The sequence below is a fragment of the Delphinus delphis genome, chromosome 3 (genome assembly GCF_949987515.2).
Source record: "Delphinus delphis chromosome 3, mDelDel1.2, whole genome shotgun sequence".
NCBI classification, from domain to species: domain Eukaryota; kingdom Metazoa; phylum Chordata; class Mammalia; order Artiodactyla; family Delphinidae; genus Delphinus; species Delphinus delphis.
The window spans coordinates 40688215-40709364 of record NC_082685.1 but is presented as its reverse complement, the minus strand read 5'-3'; the positions used below and the strand labels follow the sequence as shown (position 1 = coordinate 40709364).

Here is a 21150-nt window from a genome sequence, read left to right as displayed (position 1 = left end):
ACGGGCTGGTGAGGGCTGGTCGGCACTGATTCTCTGTGTGGGAATCTCTCTGCTTTGCCCTCCGCACCCCTGTTGCTGTGCTCTCCTCCGTGGTTCCGAAGCTTCCCCCCACCTCCCCCCGTCTCCTCCAGTGAAGGGGCTTCCTAGTGCCAGAGGTTCAGGTCCTGTCCCTATTCTTTTGTCTCTGTTTTTTCTTTTTCCTTATGCCCTACCCAGGTACGTGGAGAGTTTCTTGCATTTTGGGAAGTCTGAGGTCTTCTGCCAGCGTTCAGTAGGTGTTCTGTAGGAGTTGTTCCACATGTAGATGTATCTCTGATGTATTTGTGGGGAGGAAGGTGATCTCCACATCTTACTCCTCCGCCATCTTGAATGCCTCCCAAAGCTCCCATTTTTGAGCATACATGATGGCTCTGCTTACTGTGTTACATTGATTGTTTCATTTAATCTTCCGAGAACCCAAGGGATAGAAACAATTATGATCATCTCAATTTTGTAGATGAGGAGTACGGTGCTCAGTAACTTAGGAAAACCATTCATGGTCCCATAATTAGTAACAGGCAGAATTCGGGCTTGAATCTAGACCTGTTGTTCCGAAATTCCATGCTCCCAACCATTCTGTGGGGTGGATTATAGGGCCACTATGCCAGCCTCTGAGAATACAGCAGCACAGCACCAACCTCATTGTACCTCGGCTATGTTGTTGCATTCCAAATCTGGTTTGGAATATGCTCAAACTCTCCTCATCCATTCTCATCCAAAATTATGGTAAATAGTATTTGTTTAAATAAAGATGAAAGGTCCTTTGCTGTCAAGTTCTATGTAAAATATCTGACCTTCGGGGAGGCCAGTTCTCTAGAAGTCGCAGAAGTGAGCAAAGTGAGAAAAAGACGGCAGAGAAGACAGGGAATGCATTTCCCAATGACCCAGGACAGATCTGCAATATTTCAATAGCAAAAAAGCCCCCAATATTTCATCTATAAAACAACAGAGCCACTTCTGAGGATTTTGTGAAGATAAAATTTGCCCATCCATACACAGTACTTGGCACAGAGACTAATCCCAAATAAACATCCAATAAATGTTAGTGTAGAATATCTGCTTTAACAAATTTTCAAAGAAGGAAACAGGCAACTCCGTTTCCTATGGAAAGACCTGAGTGTGGGTCCAGCCAGCCTTGGGCAACCCTTCCCCTCTCTGGGCCCCAGTTCTTTCATCTGTAAAATAAGGCAGTTTTGAGCAAGTGGTCAGGTTTTATCTAATGGACAATGTAAATTGTGTAACTGACCATCAAATTTCCCTTTTCCTGCTAACTACATGAATGTTTAACTACACAAACCAAATGTGTGAGCCTACTGTAGCAAACCCAAAGCACATGGAGATAGTTTTTATATCATTCACATTTTCTCTCCATCTCATATCCCTTTTCCTTTCAAAAAAAATTATTACTGATTTAAAAACTTTTTAATACAATGTGTCTCTATAGCTTGCATTAAATGTGGTTTTAGAATAAGGTGACACAGTAATGAAAACATGGATTCTGTTTGGGAGGGGGAAATGAGGCTATATATAATTTTGGTTAAAAGTTAAAAGCATAAGTTTTGGTTTCACTACCTTGAGCAAGTTATTTAACCTGCCTTAGTTTCCTCAATTATAAAATGGGACTAACAGCTATAGTTTCCTCATAGGATAATTTTAAATATTAAATGAGATAATGCACTTGATAAATGTTAGCCATTATTATTAATATTAATATTTATGTTTTCTCTCTCCAGAACCAGTTCTTATGCCCATTTCAGATGCTCCACTATCGGTTTCTATGAAACAGGGTCTGCCGATGGATTTTAAAAGGAGACGTAGATGTCCTGACTTGGGGCTTTTCTAAAAACAAGGCAATGTTGCCACACAGACAACTGCAATGCGTGGCCCACAACTTTGTCAGGGGCGAAGCGATTCTCACCTTATAGCTGTGGTCCTCTCATTGCTGATGGTGCAGCCTGGGGATGGACGGGAAGGATATCTGAAGGCAGTAGACAGATGGCTCCAAATTTCAATGGCAACGTGTAAGCTTTCACTTTCGATTATTCATTCAACCCACTTTTACTATTATCTCTATTATTTTACATAATAGAACGCCTGTTATGTACTAGGCACTGAGGATGCAATGGAGAGCAAGACACATCTCTGCTCTGTTAGATTTTATGTTCAAATGGTGGTATTCAGGCAAGTATGCCAACAATTACAACACAGCGTAACAAGTGGTAAGGTAGAGGAAGTCCAGGGAGTTATGGGAGCATGGACAGCTGACCCTAACCCAACCCAAACGTGGAGGGGTCATGGAGGAAACAACAACTGAGTGGATACCAGAAGGATGATTAGAAGGTAGGCACCATTGTAGGGGCAGAGTGTGGAAAGGGTAGGGAAAGGAGGAGAGATCAGTCCAAGCAAAAAAGCCTAGCTTGTGCAAAGGCCAAATGCAAGAGAGAACACAGCAAGTTTGGGGAACTAAAAGATTCCTCTTAGCTGAAGCACAGCAAGCTTGTTCACAGAAGAAGAGACTGGACAGGTAGACTCCAGATCATGGAGGCCACAGTAGGGAGGTTTGGCTCCATCCTGTGAGAAGTGAGGAGCTAGTGAATGCTTTAAGCATGGCAGGGGCATGTCCTTTGTTTTAACTCATGCAGTATTCCACATGCAGGGGGACCTTGGAGTATATCCAACCTACTTCACTCTACAGATGGGGAAACATAGGTCAAGTGACTTATCTAAGATCACTTAGTTGCAAAACCAGGACCAAAAGGCAAGCCTCTGGATTTCCAAAACAGTGGTTTCAACAAAACCATATTGCTTCCCCTTACAAGCAAATAGAATTCAGGGGCCAGGGAATTATTTTTGCCCAAGATCTAACCAAACATATACATAATTGTCTTTTTGTTTTTAAGCAACGTGTTCCTGCAAGGTGAAAAGACAAGGAAGGAACCACAGGGAGAAATATGTCTTCCAGAAATCTACAGCATCTAAAATAATATGCCGTATAGAATGAAAATCCAATCTCTCATTGTTAGATATTTGTAATCACTGACACCCAAAATCCCAAGGATCACAGCAGAAAATTAAAAATTAAAAAAAAGAAACCTCACTTCTGTTTTTAAAGCCATCCTCCACAAACACACCCACAGCTTTCTCACATGGCACCAGGGACAGAATGTATATATATATATATATATATATATATATATATATATATATATATATATATGTCATCCTTTCTGAAATAGCAATTTAAATTAGTATGAGTGAGGTAACATCAAACCACAAAGGATCATGAATCCTGAGTGCTAGGGAAATGATGTGAGATCAGGGAGGGCAAAGACTTCCACAAGTTCTTTGCTGAGTGTTGAGTAATGTGGCTCCTCTATAAATAGCCCCTGATGGGAAGAGCTGAGTGATTAACTAGAAATTTGTGCGCCCTTTGGAAATATTTCAGAAAGGTTCTCCTGTAGCAAGACTTTTACCCCTTAACTTTAAAAAGTCTCAAATGCTTTCAAATTATTTACCTTGTGAAGTAGGAAAGGCAACTCTTATTCCCCACATTGTAGATAAGGTGGCACCTCTGGAACAGCGTGGTGAAATGACTTGCTCAGGGGTCCCAAGGTTGGAATTCGGTGCTGCCTGACTTTCACCTGGTTTGAGGGCTCACCAGGCTGCATCTCCATGAGAACCGTTTCTTTGGAGACTTAGAGCAGATAAGTCTTGAGGAGAAAGGTGCCTGTCCTCTCAGTTCTTTCCCGGGCTTTGCCGGTAAATACTTCCTGTCACCATGTATTTGCCTTTTTGTCCATGAGGCAATTAATTCTTCCTGAATGAAGCTGAGGGAGATCCCTGCTTCAAAGAGGGCAGCTTCAGAGATTTGGCCCCAGGGAAGTGAAACGGAGGGTGAGAAGGTAATTTTGAACAGAGAACAGCATTTGGGATCAGACTCCATTGGTGGAAGCCCCGTCTCCCCAACCCTCAGGTTTATTTTCTATCACTTCACTCTGTTCTTCTTCGTCACAGAACGTCTCTCAGTTGGAACTGGACATTTGCTAGGTACATTTATTCTCCATCTCTCCTAATAGATGATAAGCTCCAAAAGTGCCGGGGCCTGTCTTTTGTACACCAGTACCTCAGCTCCTGGCACGGTGCTTGGAACAAAATAGGTGCTCGATAAATATTAGGGAGATAAATGAGCACTTGGAAATAATGTGAGATCAATGAGGTCCGAAAGGAGTCCAAATCTTCAGTCCTCCTACTGCTGCAGGTGTGGTTCCCAGGCCTGAGGGGTCCTGGGGACAAGTTCTCCCTAAGCGGCGCGGCTGGCTCTCCCGGGGCAGGAGCCCGGGTTGCAGGTCCGGGATGCGCCGGCCGCGCAGAGGGGCGCGCCCAGAGACCCTGGCCGCAGCCATTTCCTGCTCTTTGTGTGACAGCCGCAACGGCGAAGGGGCGGGATACCGGGGGCGGAGGAGGAGCCGCGGCGGGTGGAGGGGCGGGGCCGAGGGCGGGGCCCAGCGCAGCCGCAGCGGAGCGGAGCCGGGCAGAGCATCCTGCGCCCCGGCGCGGGCCACCGCAGTAGCCTCGGGCCGCTCCCCTAGACCTGCCGCAGACCCAGGTAAGCGGTGCTGGCAGGCCTTGGGGCCGGCGTGGGGACTGGGATGCTGCTGGGGATGGCGACGCGGCCGTAAGAATGCTCGAGGGGCCGGCACCTCTTCTCCCAGCCCCGGGGGTGTGCTCAGCACGGCGGCTGGGCTGGCGCGGCCTGGGGGCCCCCGAAGCCCCCGGAGGCTGGGCCTCCGGCCCGGAACAGCTCCCTGCCCCCTCCGGCCCACCTTGGGCCCGGCGGCGCGTACCCCCTGCGGGAGGCGCCGACGCACGGCGGAGCTGGGGCGCGGCGGCTGTGGCAGCAGCAGCAGGTGCGCGGCCTGGGCCGGAGCCGCCGGCCGGGGAGGAAGCGGCGCTCATCACGAGCATCGGAGACACCTGCAGCGGCCGCGAGCCCGGCGGCGGCGGCGGCGGCGGCGGCGGCGGCGGTCTCCCCGCGCTCAGGTACTGCAGAGCGCCGGCCGCCGCCTCTGCCGCTCCGGCCACCATCGCCTCCCGCAGGGCCAGCAAGAACCGCCTGGGCCCGCCTGGCAGCCGCCTCGGGCACACAGAGCCCTTCAGTGAACGTGAGATGGGTGGGGCGAGGGGCGAAGAGGCGGCGTTTGGGGGTGAGGGCTTTAATGAGAGAGGAGGCACGCCTGACCTGCTTTGAAACCTTCCGGCCTAGCTCGCCCTCCCTCCCGGCTTCTGGGGGCGGGGGAGGAGGTAGGGGAAAGGAGATGAGTGGGCTGACTCCTGGGGAAAAGGTTGGGTTTTCATGAGCTCTGAACAATCGGGAAGATGCCTACCTGTCAGTAGTAGGCTTCTGCTTTTCAGGGCAGCCCTCCCCCTCCATGGGTATACACCGTCTAAAAAGGAAGAGAAGGGCGTGCTCTCCGTGTGCCAGTGGGGACGGCGGCGGGAAGCATGGTCCGAGAGGAGTATGGTTGTATTGAGAACCTGGCAGAGAAGGACGCTGGGACTGCCTCGGTGCCCTCCCCAGCCGAGGGAATTTGACCTCTGCTTGCCTAGTTTCCCCAGCACAGCAGAAAGACTCACCAAGGGCTGATGGGCTCTTACAGCCAGGCCAAGAAGGGGACAAGTATCTTTTCTTGCCAGCTCCTGGGCACCCCCTGCCTGTGTCCCCTTTAGGGCAGGGGGTGTCTTACGTTACTCTGGGGCACAGGCCCTGTTGCAAGCCATTCTGGCAACCATGAGATCACAGATGTTGGAGGGCAAAAATCTAGGTTCACATCCCTGGCAGGATGGTGAAGGCCTTGAAGGTTGTTTTCTCCACCATCAGACCTTCCTTCTCTGTGACCCTCCCTGAGACTGCCCACCTCCAGTTCCATACACTGTCCTGTGCTCCACCATCCCCCCACCCATTCTCCTGTGTCAAAAATTGTTTTCAAGAAAGGAGCCAGTGAACACATTTATCCTCAAGAGCTAAATATACAAGAACTTCCCATTAGACCCAGGAGGTGTTTTAGAAGTCATCTGACCAGAAAGGAAACAGAGGCTTAGAGGCATTTTAATGGGAAACAACGCTTTAAGTAAATAATATTTGATATCTCTAATGGTGGAATTTCAGGCAGTGAGCTGGAAGTGGGAGTGGGGAGCTGGGTAGCAATTTTGGGGAACAGCTTGATGAAATGACAACATTTAGCAGCTGTTTGCTGTCTGCAGGGGCAGCTTCAGCCCTAAGGGCAAAAATACCATAGGAGTAGTGTGTGTGTGTGTGTGTGTGTGTGTGTGTGTGTGTGTGTGTGTGTGTGTAACTGGTCAGGGGTTACTGTCACTAGAGGGTATTGTGGAGCGCCCAGTGTACACTTGGAGGAGGTGAAACTTTCCTATAGAGAGTTACTTGTTGGCACTGGCTACCATCTGCCAGGGCAGCTCCGAGGCCACAAGGAGAGTGTGTTATTGCTCACAAAGCCAGTCCCTCTGGCTAGCTCTGCAGGCTGAGCCTCTGGCTGGGGGCATTAGCGCTCTGCTCACTAAGCTTCTTTATTATATTTCCTGGCCAGTTCTGACTGGTTCTGCAGGCACCCAAGCCTGCCTTATTCAATCCCTGCTAGTAATGGAAAAGGAAAAACTCATTTTAGGTATTAGGCCAATAGTAGGGTGTAAAATCCACCAGGATCGGAGAGTTTTACTCCAATCAAATCAGAGGCTGGCCCAGAGAAGGCAGTAGGCAAGAATTTAAAAACTGGAAAAGGGTCTCGGGGGAACAGTACATGCCCCCTGTGATATATCACGCCCTCTCGGACATTCAGTGGGCCTCCGCTGCCGTCATTGATCAGCAAGCCGAATTAGGTGATGAATAGGCAACAAGCTAATTGACATTGGGAACCGCACTCCTGGAAAACAGTGCCGAGCTCCAGTCTCCATGTTTGAGGATCAGCCTACACTCTCAAAGAGGTTTCTTTTGGCCGCTGTTGGCCCCAGGATTCCACCAAGAGCTGCACAAAATGGCCTTTTATAGCCTCCATGTGGCCACTGTAACAATGAGTCTATTTCTTTACTGGCAAGTATTAATTATTCACTTGTAGTTGATGAAACCAGGCATCAGTCACCTCATTGGAGCCTTTGTAAAAGGCCTTTGGTCTTATTGTTCTGAGGAGCAAAGCTAAGCCTAGGGTCCAGAGGATGGACCCTGCATTAGTAGCGGAGGTGGGGCAAGAGGGTAGAGCACACTGTCACCTGGGGCAGTGACACGGTGCGCCCGCAGTGGTGGGGGAGGAGCTGGTACTTAATTGGATGCTCTAGTAAACCAGGGATGCATGCAAATGCTCTGTAGAGCGTCTAGCACATAGTACTATTATATTTATATGTTTATCATTATAATGTATTAATTACATAATCATTAAGAATATGGCTCATGCCACATTATATATTGTGTGTCAATTTAAGAACACAGATCTTTTATTGTTGTCATTGTTGACTCTGCTAAAGGATTCAGTGACCTTAGAAGGCCTCCCACAGTGAAGGTTCCACCCTGGTCACTCAGCAGACACCTCATCGCTGGTGGCCATGTCCAAGAACAGCACACCTGCGAGTTGGCTGGTGTAAGTCTTCATTGCTGGGGATGAGGAGGGATAGTTTGATCCCTGCTAAGAGGAGTCCCAGTTGGGGGGAGGAGGTGTCATCAACCCCAAGTTCTTACCAACTCTTCTACCTCCAGAGCCTTCCTGGATTTTGCTTTTCCCAGGGGAGTTGGTCTCTGTGACCAAGGAACCCAGCCCCAGGTTGACCTGCAGAAGGTAGCCAAAGAAAGCGTGGTAAGCTGTGGTGTCAGCAAGGGCCTCAGCTGGGAAGTGCTCCTGAGTAGCACACTGAAGGTGGGTACAGCTGCAGTAGGAAGAGAGAAGGGGGAGGGAATATGCCCAGCGGAAGCCCAGAGGTAGTTCTCACATTTCAACACAGATCGGGAAGGACCTCTTCCTCTGTGTACATTCAGCATTTTGCAACCCAACCAAAAATGTTGAAGGCATGCTTCGCTTCCCCCTGCGGACAAAGCAGTACTGTGGTCTTTGGACACAAGATTTACTCCTGACTTGCTGTGTGCCTTTAAATCAGCCACTACCTCTCTGACTTTGAAAACTGGGGAACCGAAAGCAGCCTGCGCAGCTTGTTACCTACCTGTTGGCCACAGGAGCCTGTGGATGAGATAATGTTTGTAAACTTCAGGCTGAGAAGAAAAGGCCCTGGAAACAGAGGAGAGAAGGAGGTTCCTGAATGTATGGCTCCTTTGGATGGCTGCCCTCCATTCCTAAAGGAAAAATTTATTAATTATATACTGTGTGTCAACTTAAGAAGACAAGTCTGTGGTCTCTCTGCACCACTGAGCCAACTGAAAGGGACACTGAAAGGCACTTTGTGATTCACAGATTCTGTCAAGGACCGTGGATGGTCTTGTCTGTACAAAGACACTTCAGAATTTGGTCAGTGCATGTGGGACGCCTCCCAGGATGCAAAGATGTTGGGTACTGGCTGCCTAGCCATGGCCACTATGCTAAGCACTGTGTGTGATGTGCCTCAAAGGACCACCATTCAAGCCATACTTCTTGGACCCTGGCAACAGAGGCAAAAACAAATTGGGTACAAATTCTTGAAAGAAATTGTTTTGAGAAGGCAGAGGTTGGGTTCAGGCAGAATTTCTTGCAGGGATCATTCTGGCTGAGTGGCATTTTGATAGACTTGCAGCAACTCAGGAACAGTACAAGCAGAGAGGAAAGTAAACGTGACCCGGAGAGCTTCGCGATAAAGACCCAACGATGACTTATCAATAGGTCTTTTGATTTTGTGTTTCCATTATCATTAGGCCATCTTAGGGTAGTGGTTCTCAGACGTTCATCTCTCCGTGGAACAGAGAGACGTTTAGTGTGTCCATGGTGTGTGGTCTCTGTCTTCTAAATAAGGCAGGAGATGAGGTCCTCTGCAGAAGTAAAAGGTGGTGGACTGGTTAGGAAAGTGCGGGAGATGTCTGGAGATTTGGAACAGCTGTCTTTGTGGGTGGAATAAGAAATCAAATGGGGATGAATGAGAGCATTGTCTAACTTTACTGAAGGCCCAGCTGAGATCAAAGAGAATCTGCAGGGCTGACCCTCATAGAAGACACTCAGTAACTCAGTGTTAAGTGAAGGGATACCTGAGAATGACTTTCTATTTGTGCTTTTAAATTGTGATGGCTTAAGACCGATTCAGGCAAGGTATGAATGGTGAGACAAGAATTCAAAACTCAGGGTCAGCCGTCAACCTCCAAGTATGCTATACCTTCATATGAGAAAGAGAAATGAAGTTCTGTTTTTTATTTTTTGAGGTAGAAACTGTATGACAGGAGAATTTTCTAAATATATCTCTTCAGATTCTTACAGTAATAAGGCTGACTTAGATATGGTACCTTAGGGGACCATGATGTTTAAAATTTTTTTTTTTTAATCAGAAGATAATGAATTTTGGCCATTGGCTCTTGTATTCAACAAATAGTTTATGAAGTGTTAATTAAGCTAGTAATGCCTAGGATGTGCCCAGCTCTGTGCTAGTTGCTATGGGTCAGACCCCCACAAAAGATGACAGTTATCCTTGTCATTTTTGGTGGTGCAAAGAATCAGTAAAATATAAAGCAGTTTATAATGCAATAGGAAATTATGGACTCCAGACTGTGAGTGCTATGGGAATCCAAGAAATGAAGGTTGTGGTGGCGTTTGGCTGGTCAGACCTTCATGGAGGGGGCCTGTCTTGACTTGGGCCTTGACAGTGGTCAAAGGTAGGATATGAGAAGGGGAGAGGACAGTCCACTAGGGAGCAGAGGGAGTTTGAGCAAAGGCACAAGGCAAGAATGTCCATGGGCAGGTTTATGGCACCGTAAGTACTCTTGCCACAGTGGACAGGTCTTGTTGGGAAGCATAGTCTTGAAGGACGTCCTTTGGATGGAGTGTCCCATTTATAGTCACAGTCATTTGCTTTTGAGTTGGAATGACTCTGAGAGAGGTTCAAGTTCAGTGATTCCTAACTAGTTGTTTTTGGGTTTGCTTTTGTTTTTTCCTGAGTACATTTGATGGACAGTATCTACATACTCAGTACATCACACCCAGCAGCCATTCCCCTCCCCAGCTCTACCCCATTTTCTCCCACTCAAGAAAAGAGATGAACATGCAAAACAATGATACCATGGGAGGACTTTGAACCCTCCCTCACACATAATAAAAAGCACCTTGTTTGCAAACCTCACTAGTCAAACTGTTACTGGGACAAGTTGCCGCAATAACCTTCGCAACAGAGGTTTTGCCGTCATGGTTGAGAAGCACTGCTAGACCAGCCTTCATATTTTACAGACAGAGAAATTGCCCTTTTAGAGTGAGGGAAAGTGTGGTTTGAGGGTCTATGTCAGTCTTCAGGCTGAGCCACATTCGAGTTGCAACTGCACATCCATGAAGCTGAGGTTTGCATGCCCCGAGCTGGTGGTCGAACTGAAGTCTCACTCTTTGTTTCCACAGCAGATGGAATGGCTTCCCTTTCTGAGTTTTAGCAGGTGCCTCTGAAAGGCAGCTTCTCTCCCCAGATACAAGTCACGTTGCTGCCCCTCCTGTGGTGCCCTGTCACAGGCCCCAGCGGGAGCAAATCAGCAAGCTGCCTTCTGTGGCATGACCTCCCCTCCCAAGAGGGTGGGATCTGCCGGGTTGGGTTGTCAACGCAAAGGCCTCCTCAACCCTGGCAACACAGGAAGCAGCTGAGTGAAACGGCAAATGGAGTGGCAAGCCCTTTAGCCCCGCCAGGGTCTTCTTCTTTGCTGTAAACAAACAGGAGGGTAGGCCTTCTCCAGAGACCCAAGTCGAGGCTGACTTGGACTTCTCTGCTGTGACCTCAGGCCCCCTGTGTGGAGAGAGGCTGCAAGTGAGGGGCCTCTGGGCCTAGGAGCCCCACAGGGAGGGACTTACATAGCAAAGGCTGCCTGAGACAGAGCAGTGGACTGGCCAGCTGTCTGACTGCCAGCAAGGAAGCCTTGAGTTGTTGTCTTTTAAAGTAAATTTTAAATTCTTGATCAAAGCAATACCCGCACATGCTTCAAAGAATCAAATAGTATTGAAAGACTCACAGTGAAAACAAGCATCCAGTGCCCACCTCCCCCAGAGGCTGCTGCTTTTAACTCACCATTTCTTCCAGTAGTTGCCTCCAGATCTCTAAATGATATGCTTATGCTGCTATTTCTTGATTTATCTATTCTATGTGTCATCTGTTCACTTCCTGCTGTGATGGATGAAGATTTTGCCTTCTGACACCATCCCCCTCTCTCCCCTGCCCTCATCTCCCAATATAGTAAGAGCTCTGTTTTAACCCAAATCATGTTTAAAGCATCTACCTTATTGAGACGTGTAAGTGATGACCACGAGAGAACCAAGTAATATCCTTCGATTGTAGTATTTCCTTTCTTACATGGATTTTTGTTTTACTGCAGAATTCTTCCTCCCTCCTTCCCTCCCTCCCTTCCTTCTTTCTAATATTCCTCTTTTTCTTTTGCGGCACTGTCATATCAGTTGTGTCAGGTCCCCTTGTCTTCCCAGGAAGTTGCAGTGTTAGCCCAGCTCAGCCCCGAACTAGCCAAGGGACCCTGCCCAAGTCCTCTCGTGTCTCGACCTCAGTGTCCTTATAGTAAAAAGAGAGCTCAGGTAGGAGGCTAGAGACCCATCTTGTCCTCATTCTAAACCTCAAAGCCCATCAGCCCACCTCAGAGATTTGTATGTCTGAGGAGTCTCTGCTCCTGGGCGGGGCAACCCCAGGCGCTGGCAGGTGGCAGTGCCACAGAAACAGGCCGGGGACGGGCCTGGTTCAGGCCTTGCCTCATGGTGGTCCGCTCACCCTGCGGTCTAGGGGCTGCTCCCTGGCGTAGTGTGGCTGCGTCTCTTGCTTTTTCTTCCCTGTTCATTTTCATTCACCACAGTCTCTGCGTGTAGGGGCAGCATCATACTCCCCAGACTCCCCAAGCTCCTGCCCCAGCTTCAGCTCTCTTTGCCCCACTCCCACTTATGTTACATATACGCAAAGTTCCCCAAAAGTAGTCATACAAATACTAACATTTTTTGGTAAAAGCTTTATTGAGATATAGTTCACATATTGTACAATTCACCCATTTAAAGCATACAGCTCAGTGACTTTTAGTATATTCACAGAGTTGTGCAACCATCATCATGATTAATTTCCATAACATTTTCATCACCCCAGAAAGAAACCTCATACCCTTTAGCAACACCAGGTGGATTTCCCTCAATCTCTACCCTGAGGCTAGGCAATTACTAATCAACCTTATATCTCTATAGATTTGCCTATTTTGGGCATTTCCTTTAAAAGGTATGTTATGCTTCTTTCACTTAATATAATTTATTATTTCCAGAGTTCATCTACATTGTAGCATGTATCCATAATTCATTCCTTTTTGTGGCTGAGTCATATTCCATGGTATGGATATACCATATTTTATTCATCTGTTCATCCGTTGATGGATATTTGAGTTGTTTCCCCTTTTTGTCTATTACAAATAATGCTACTATGAGCATTCATGTACAAGTTTTTTTGTGAATATGTATTTTTAGTTTTCTTAGGAATATACCTAGGAGTGGAATTGCTGGGTCTTATGGTAACTCTGTGTTTAAAAACGTGAGGAGGGGGCTTCCCTGGTGGCGCAATGGTTGAGAGTCTGCCTGCCGATGCAGGGGACACGGGTTCGTGCCCTGGTCCGGGAAGATCCCACATGCCGCGGAGTGGCTAGGCCCGTGAGCCATGGCCTCTGAGCCTGCGCGTCCAGAGCCTGTGCTCTGCAATGGGAGAGGCCACAACAGTGAGAGGCCTGCGTACCGCAAAAAAAAAAACAAAAAAAAAACGTGAGGAGGGACTTCCCTGGTGGCACAGTGGTTAGGAATCAGCTTGCCAGTGCCGGGGACACGGGTTCGATCCCTGGTCCAGGAAGATCCCACATGCCGCAGAGCAACTAAGCCCATGCGCCGTAACTACTGAGCCTGTGCTCTAGAGCCTGCGAGCCACAACTACTGAGCCTGTGTGCCACACCTACTGAAGCCCATGCGCCTAGAGCCCGTGCTCCGCAACAAGAGAAGCTACTGCAATGAGAAGCCTGCGCACTGCAACGAAGAGTAGCCCCCACTCGCTGCAACTAGAGAAAGCCTGAGTGCAGCCACGAAGACCCAACGCAGCCAAAAATAAATAAAATTAAAAAAATTTTTTTTTAAACGTGAGGAACTGCCGTACTGTTTATCAAAGTGGCTGTACTATTTTACATTCCTACCAGCAATGAATGGGGGTTCCAATTTCACACCCTCACCACTTGTACTTACCTGTCTTTTTGCTTATAGCCATTTTAATAGATGTGAAGTAATATCTCATTGTGATTTTGATTTGCATTTCCCTAATAACTAGGAATAATAATCATCTTTTAATGTGATTATCGGCCATTTGTATATCTTCTTTGGAGAAAAGTCTGTTCAGATCCTTTGCCTATTTTTAAAATTGGGTTTTCTTTTTATTATTTAATTTTAAGAGTTCTTTATATATTCTCATGTTTAGCAGATACATGCTTTCCAAATATTTTCTCCCATTCTGTGGATTGTCTTTTCACTTTTTTTTTTTTTTTTTTGGCCATACTGCACAGCTTGTGGGATCTTAGCTCCCCAACCTGGGATCGAACCTGGTCCCCAGCAGTGAAAGCGCTAAGTCCTAACCACTGGACCTCCAGGGAATTCCCTGTTTTCACTTTTTTGATGATGTCTCTTGAAGTACAAAAGTTTTAAATTTAATTTTGATGATGTGTAGTTTTATCTATTTTTTATTTCATTGTTTGTGCTTTTGGTGTCATTACATATTCCAAAGTCACAAGTGTTTACTCCTGTGTTTTTCTCCTAAGAGTTTTATAGTTTTAGGTATTACATTTAGGTCTTTGATCCATTTTGAGTTAATTCGTTATGTGGTGTGAGGTAGAGGTTAAACTTCATTCTTTTGCATGTGGATGTCCAGCTGTCCCAAAACCATTTGTTGAAAAGAGTTTTTTTTCCCCATTGAATTGTCTTGGCAACCTTGTCAAAAAATCAGTTGACCATAACTGTTATCTTTGGATTCTCAATTCTGTTCCATTGATCTATATTTCTGTCCTTATGCCAGCACCACACTGTTTGATTACTATAGCTTTGTAGTAAATTTTTACATCAAGAACTGTGCATCTTCCAGTTTTGTTCTTTTTCAACATTGTTTTGGCTATTCTAGGTGGGTCCCTTGAATTTCCATATGAATTTTAGGATCAGTTTGTCAATTTCTGCACAGAAGCCAGCTGGCATTTGAATAGGGATTACGTTGGATTTATATCAGTTTGGGAAGCGTTGCCATTTTAACAGTGTAAGTCTTCCAATCTATGAAAATGGGATATATTTTCATTTATTTGGGTTGTTTTTCATTTTTTCAACAGTCCTCTACAGTTTTCAGAGTATACATTTTACAATTCTTTTTGCTATATTTATTCCTAAGTATTGTATTATTTTTGACGCTATGGTATATAGAGTTGCTTTCCTAATTTCATTTTTATATGGAGCATTGCTAATGAATAGAGATAGAATTGATTTTCCTTATATTCTTATATCCTGCAACTTTGCTGGACATGTTTATTCATTCTAATAGTTTTCTAGTGGATATTTTTGGATTTTCTACATACAAGGTCATATCATCTTCAAATAGAGATAATTTTACTTCTTCCTTTCTAATGTTGACATTATTTATTTCATTGCCTTTCCTAATTCTGATATCCTGGCTAGAGCCTCCAGCACAATGTTGAATAGAAATGGAGAGAGTGGAGCTCTTCGTCTTCTTCCTAATCCTGGGGGAAAGCATTTAATCTTTCATCATTAAGTCTGATGTTGGCTGTAGCTGTTTTTGTAGCTGCCCTTTATCAGGTTGAGAAAGTTACCTTCTGTTCCTAGTTGGTTGAGTGCTTTTATTATGAAGAAGTGTGAGTTTTGTAAAATGCTTTTTCTGTATGTGTTGAGATGATCCTGTGGGATTTGTCGTTTATTGCATTGATATGGCTTATCACATTCATTGATTTTTGGATGTTAATGTTAAACCAGTCTTACATTCCAGGGTGAATTTCACTTGATCTTGGTGTATAATCCTTTTTATGTGTTGCTGGATTTAGATTTTGTTGGGGGGACTAACATTTATGTTGCACTTTCTACCTACCAACTACTATTTTTACATGGGATAACCCAGTTTTCAAAGCATATGAGGTAGGAACTATTATTATTCTTCATATCAAAATGAAGCACGTGAGGCTCAGAAACATTATGCCTTCTTCCCAAGGTCACACAGCCAGGTAGCGGCAGAGTCAGGACTCTAGTTCACTACCACACTAAACCACCTCTAGTGAGCATGTCAATGGTGGACGTGAGGTGATTTTCACATGACACTCAGACCTGTGTTTGTTTTCATTGTTTTTTTTTTTTTGGTAGTTTCCCTCTGCTTCTCTATTAGTGATTATGATATAAAGCTTTCTTCTAAAATATGTTTATAAAGTGGAAACAAAAAGTCTATTTAGAAAAAATACTAAGTAAATAATTGTACAGGCAGTTTATGGATATGACTGCATATTCTGTATTGATTTAAATTATGTTATTAATAATGAAGGAGAAGGAATGGGAAACTAGAAATGAGGACATGCTAAGTCATCTCTTTCCTCCCGTGTTGTCGGGGATTTCAGGTATGTTCATGCATTCTTTCATCCATCTAGTACTTCCCCGGTGCCTCATCTTTCCTTGGCACCCTACTAAGGTCTCCAGGGTTTTCAGTGATGGGTAAGAAATGGTCTCTGGCTTCAGGGAGCTTGCACATGCACGCGTCGTTCTGCTCTGGTTCGGGGGCAACATATATTTTATTTCGTGGGCAAACTCAGATTGAGTGCTAGTGGCCACTTGGAGTTTTCTATTTCACAAGAAGGATTCTGAGGCTACCCGTGGACTCATTGAGACATAGAGACGTTATCAATGAGCAGCATTTGCCTTGGTATGGGAAGAGGAAGTAGCAGTACTTTGGAATTTTTTCCTTGCTCAGTCAAATGCTGCTCCAAATGTTTTTTTTGAGGGGGACAGTCTAAGCCTCCCTTATATTTATTTTTATATATTTATTTACTTATTTATTTTTTATTTGCAGATATAAATATACATATGCATTTATTTTTTTAAACTTTATTTTTATTTATTTGTTTTAGTTGCTTTCTAGCTGGAGAGATTTACAGACAAGGAGAATATTTCTTGGGCTCTCATGAAACCCAAAGGTGACAGTTACCTAATCTTTATGGCTTGACAGAGTCTTACTCTTCAGAGGAAGGAAAAGGCAGCCAAGTTGGAAAAAAAAAGAAAGTAAAGTGCTTGGTACCTTTCAAAAAGGTACAAAAGTGGTGCAGTCTAGAAGAAAGGGCTTAGAATTGGGAGTCGAGATATCCCATTTCTGCCCTAACTCAGTCTCTAGTAGTGACCATGTGACCGTGAATGAACGTTTTCATTTCATAGCAACAGTGTGTCCTCCCTAGAAAAACAGCAAAAATAACACCTGTCCCCTCGAACCTGCAAGGGTGTTATGATTGAGGAAATCAAAGTGAAAGATCTGTAGAGTTAAGAATTAGTGTAATATTTCTGATGCCTTGCTCTTGTTTAGGAGAGTTGTTGCAATGTTTAATTCATCCATTCGCGCTCTTAAAAAGAGGCCATCCGACTAGCTAATATTTCCCGAGTGCTTGCTGTGTGCCTGCTGTTGGGCTGAGCATTTCACGTGCTGTAATGTTATATAATCCTCATAATAAATCACTGAGGGCAGGGACTATTATTAATCATCGCCCTTTTACAGATAAGGAAACGGAGGCTCAGAGAGGTTAAGGAACATACTTATGGTTATGCAGCTAGGAAGTAACAGATGGCGGATATGAACACAGAACTCGAGCTTACCCACCATACTTAGCCTAGTTTTCCATGTCATTAAGCCTTCTGACTTTTTTCGTTTTTCTTCCAGAAAGTCAGTCAGAAAATAACAATGCAGATCTTTTGCTTAGAGAATAGCAACCTGCATTCCCAAAGCCAGGCTCTCTTAGTGCCCATCCTGCGTCTGTGAGGCCCCTTGCTTCTTGTTCAGGATCTGTCAGTCATCTCAGTGGGGGGGTGGAGGGGTGGAGGGGTGGAGGGGGTCGGGCACGGGGCCTACAGGACCTTCTCAGAAGCAGATTGCCCGAGAGCCCGGTGTTATTACTACTCGGTGAAACCAGGCCCCTGAGTTTCCGTTTGTTATGAAGATGCTGAATTTAAATCTGCCATGAATGCCCCACATTGCAGGTTGCAGCTGTGTCTGGTAAATGGTGCTCCCAGAACAGTGTTAGTTTTTTTAATATTTTATTAATTTCTCTTGCAAAGTGACAAAATGACCACGTGGTGGTAGACTCAATATTAAGAATTCTCCTCCTTTGGAAGATTGCATAACAGGCAGGACATTTGCGCTGGAAAAGAAGTACTTCTTTTCATGTATACCTCTGATAAAATTTCCGGAATGTTTTTTCTTTCTGACTGATGTGGAGTTGGCAGTGACTTCTAGCACTTGGGCTAAAAATGTCTGATTTCCTTCTCCCTTAGGCAGTGAATGATCTACAAAGAAACAGAGAAATCCATTAGAGAAGCTGTATTTGTAATGGAAATAAAGACTCCTAATTTATTGGCTCTGTAGGTCATTCACTTATTGATTCTGATCAGGGGAAGGACGGGAGTATTATTGTGTTAAAGGGGAAAATCTTAAGGGTTATTCTGGTAAATGAGTTTTAGAATCTGAGAATCTTAGAAGAAACCCAGGTTAAAGGAGGAAGGAGAAGGTAAAGATAAGTAGGAGTCAGTGAAGATGAAGAAAGGGAAGACAGATTAGAACTGGGATTGTATACATTGAGCTGGGAGTTTTTATGGAACATTTCTGACATATTTAAAATTGGAGGGACTTCCCTGGAGGTTCAGTGGTTAAGACTCCGAGCTTCCATTGCAGGGGACCCAGGTTCAAGCCCTGGTCAGGGAACTAAGATCCCACATGCTGCGTGGCGTGGCCAAAGATAAAAGTAACATAAAATTGGATAAAAAATTATCATAAATCTCTGTGTGTAAGCATTACACAGGATTGACTTTTTTTTTTTTTTTTTTTTTTTTTTTGCGGTACGCGGGCCTCTCACTGTTGTGGCCTCTCCCGTTGCGGATCACAGGCTCCAGACGCGCAGGCTCAGCGGCCATGGCTCACGGGCCCAGCCGCTCTGCGGCACATGGGATCCTCCCGGACCGGGGCACGAACCCGTGTCCCCTGCATCGGCAGGCGGACTCTCAACCACTGCGCCACCAGGGAATCCCAACAGTTATTAACTTTGGCTGATTTTGTCTCATTTATTTCTCACTCTTCCGCCATCTAATATGATTTGGAAGCAAACCCCTGTATCCTTTTATCCATATTTTAGTAGGTATTTGTCGAAGGTAAGGACTATTTTAAAATATAACCTCAATATTGTTGTCACATCTACAAAATAGTAACAGTTTCCTTAATATTGTCAAATATTGAGTCAGAAACTAGCCAGAGAAATTTTCCTGTTTTCTCATATATGTTACAGTTTCATCTTTATGGTGGTTTGTTTGAAATAAGATCCAAATGAAGTAAAATCATGTGATAGTCTAAGTCTCTTATCATCTATAACTTCCCCCTCCATCTCTTTTTTTTTTCCCTTGCACTTTATTTGTTAAAGATACTCAGCCATTTGTCCAGCAGACTTTCCCATAGATTGTATTTTACTGAGTACCTCACCGTGGTGTGTTTTAACATGTTCTGTCCTCTGTATTTCCTGTCAGATTGTATCAAAGGCTTGATTAGATTCAGATATTTTGTTTTGAGTTCAGCACTCTTTGTAAGGTGATGGTGTGTTTTTCCATCAGGAGGCACATAATATCTGGTTGTCCCTCATGTAGTGATCTTAGCAGCAGTTGGTGATCAGTGCCTACAACCATTTGTTCACTAGGGGTTGGAAACTAGGGATATTTTAATTCTGTGACTATTTCTGGGGGAAAAAAAGAAATACCTTTATAAAGAGAAGCATCTCTCTCTCCTGCAATTCATTTATCCAGTTGTACAGTTGGTATAGGAAAGATTGGTTCAATGTTTGCTTCTTTCCTTTTATTTATTGATTTTCAACGTAAAAGTTGATTCACAGGCATCCTCCAGCAGTAACAAAGGCATAAAACCAAGTTTTTGTTAAGTGTCTTTATGATCTCATGGATTCACATATATTTGATATTGTTTCAAGTCCCTTGAGTTGTGCTAACTGGTGCTCAGATCACCCCATCTTTGGCCAATGGAGGCTGCCTCAATTTGGCCCCTGGGTCCCTTTGACACAGCCCTGGTAGTCATAGATAAATAGTCGCTTCTAGGCCTTTTTTTTTTTTTTTAATTTTATTTATTTATTTTTAACATCTTTATTGGAGTATAATTGCTTTACAATGGTGTGTTAGTTTCTGCTCTATAACAAAGTGAATCAGCTATACACATACACACGTTCCCATATCTCTTCCCTCTTGCATCTCCCTCCCTCCTTCAGGCCTTTCAAACCTAGGTTCCAAGCCCAGCTCCAGCACTTGCCAGCCCTTGACCTTGTAAAGTGACCTAAATTCTGAGCTTCTGTTTGCTCATCTGTAAAATGGGAATAATCATAGTACTTACCTTTATAAGGTTGATGCAAGATTAAAATAGCTGAGTGCTTGGCAGAGTGACACAGAGTAATGGCTTTAAAATGTTAGGTTTATTATTATTTGAATTAACGAAGAGAATTATTAGGGCTTTGGAGCTTACAGATCATTATGCCCTGGACAGTCATTAACCCTTCCTGCAAAATGGACTTAACATTAATGTACTAAAGAAGACAATCTTTTCTGTGGATTGGCAAATGGTTTTGCTGTAGAACTGAATGCCGCACTTAGAATTCAGGGCAGAGAAGAGAGCAGAGGAAGCAGCATAGGTGTGGAGAGGGCCTGAAACCACCTCCGTGAGGCCAGGCACCTGCAGAGGGCAGAGGAGGCAGTCACCTCTGAGCACCCCCCCCCCCCCCCCGCCGTGCCCTCATTGGATGTGGCCTTCACTGTTGCCATAGCGTGTGACAGGGAGGTGAGTTGAGAACTCAGTGAAGTGTGAAGCCGTAGTCAGCAGCTCAGCCCCATCTGCCCTCCCAGCCGGGCCTAAAGGAGACACAGGGGCAGCCTGCGTGGGGTGCACTCTGCAACTGTGTCAGTCCTTCACAGCCTGGGCCCAGCTCTGCTGTCGCTGGTCCTTTTCTGCCCTGGCCTCTGACACCACATTTCCTAATGAGTGAGGCAAATTCTCTGACACTCTGAGACTCCAGCCCTGAAGCAGGTCTCAGGCTTCCCTGGGATTAGGGATGGGGAGGGAGGGAGGGCGCTCTCCGGAGCACAGGCAGCCTTCTCCGCGTTTCCTCATTCGAATATGCTAAAGGGTTAGAAGTTGCTGCACTCCTTATTATTATGTTATTAACCTTTTTTTAAAACTCAGTTTTCAGATTTGTGTTCACCTAGTCTACTGTTGGTTTTGTTTTGCTGTTTTTTGCTTCATTTATTTCTGCTTTTGTAATTAGTAATCCCTGCATTCTCATTTTTGGGGGTTGATTTTTATCCTTTTTTAGGTTTTTGAGTGGAAAATTCAGTTCATTTAATTCTGCTTTCTTATTTCCTATGAAATGCATTCAGTTCTAAATATTTTACAATTTCTATTTGAATTCCTCTTCAGCTATGAATAACCTAGCAGTATGTTTTTTACAAATTTTCATAGATACGGAGTTTTTTCTTTGCTATAATTTACATTATTGATTTCTAAGTTTATTGCACTGTAGTCAGTGAATGTGACTTCTAGAAGGTCATATTTAGGGGAACTTGTGAGAACTTGTTTTATGCTCTAAATCATGATGATTTTTAATTA

General features: G+C 44.8%; 1 protein-coding gene across 1 annotated transcript in view; it reads left to right on the top strand.

Moving 5' to 3' along the window:
* Nucleotides 1-4553: 4553 nt before the first annotated feature.
* CYFIP2 (cytoplasmic FMR1 interacting protein 2) overlaps nucleotides 4554-21150 on the top strand; it is a 131974-nt gene continuing 115377 nt past the window's right edge. Inside the window, exon 1 of the mRNA XM_060008452.1 lies at nucleotides 4554-4645. The gene's annotated coding sequence lies outside the window, so the exon portion shown is untranslated. The remainder of the gene's footprint in view (nucleotides 4646-21150) is intronic.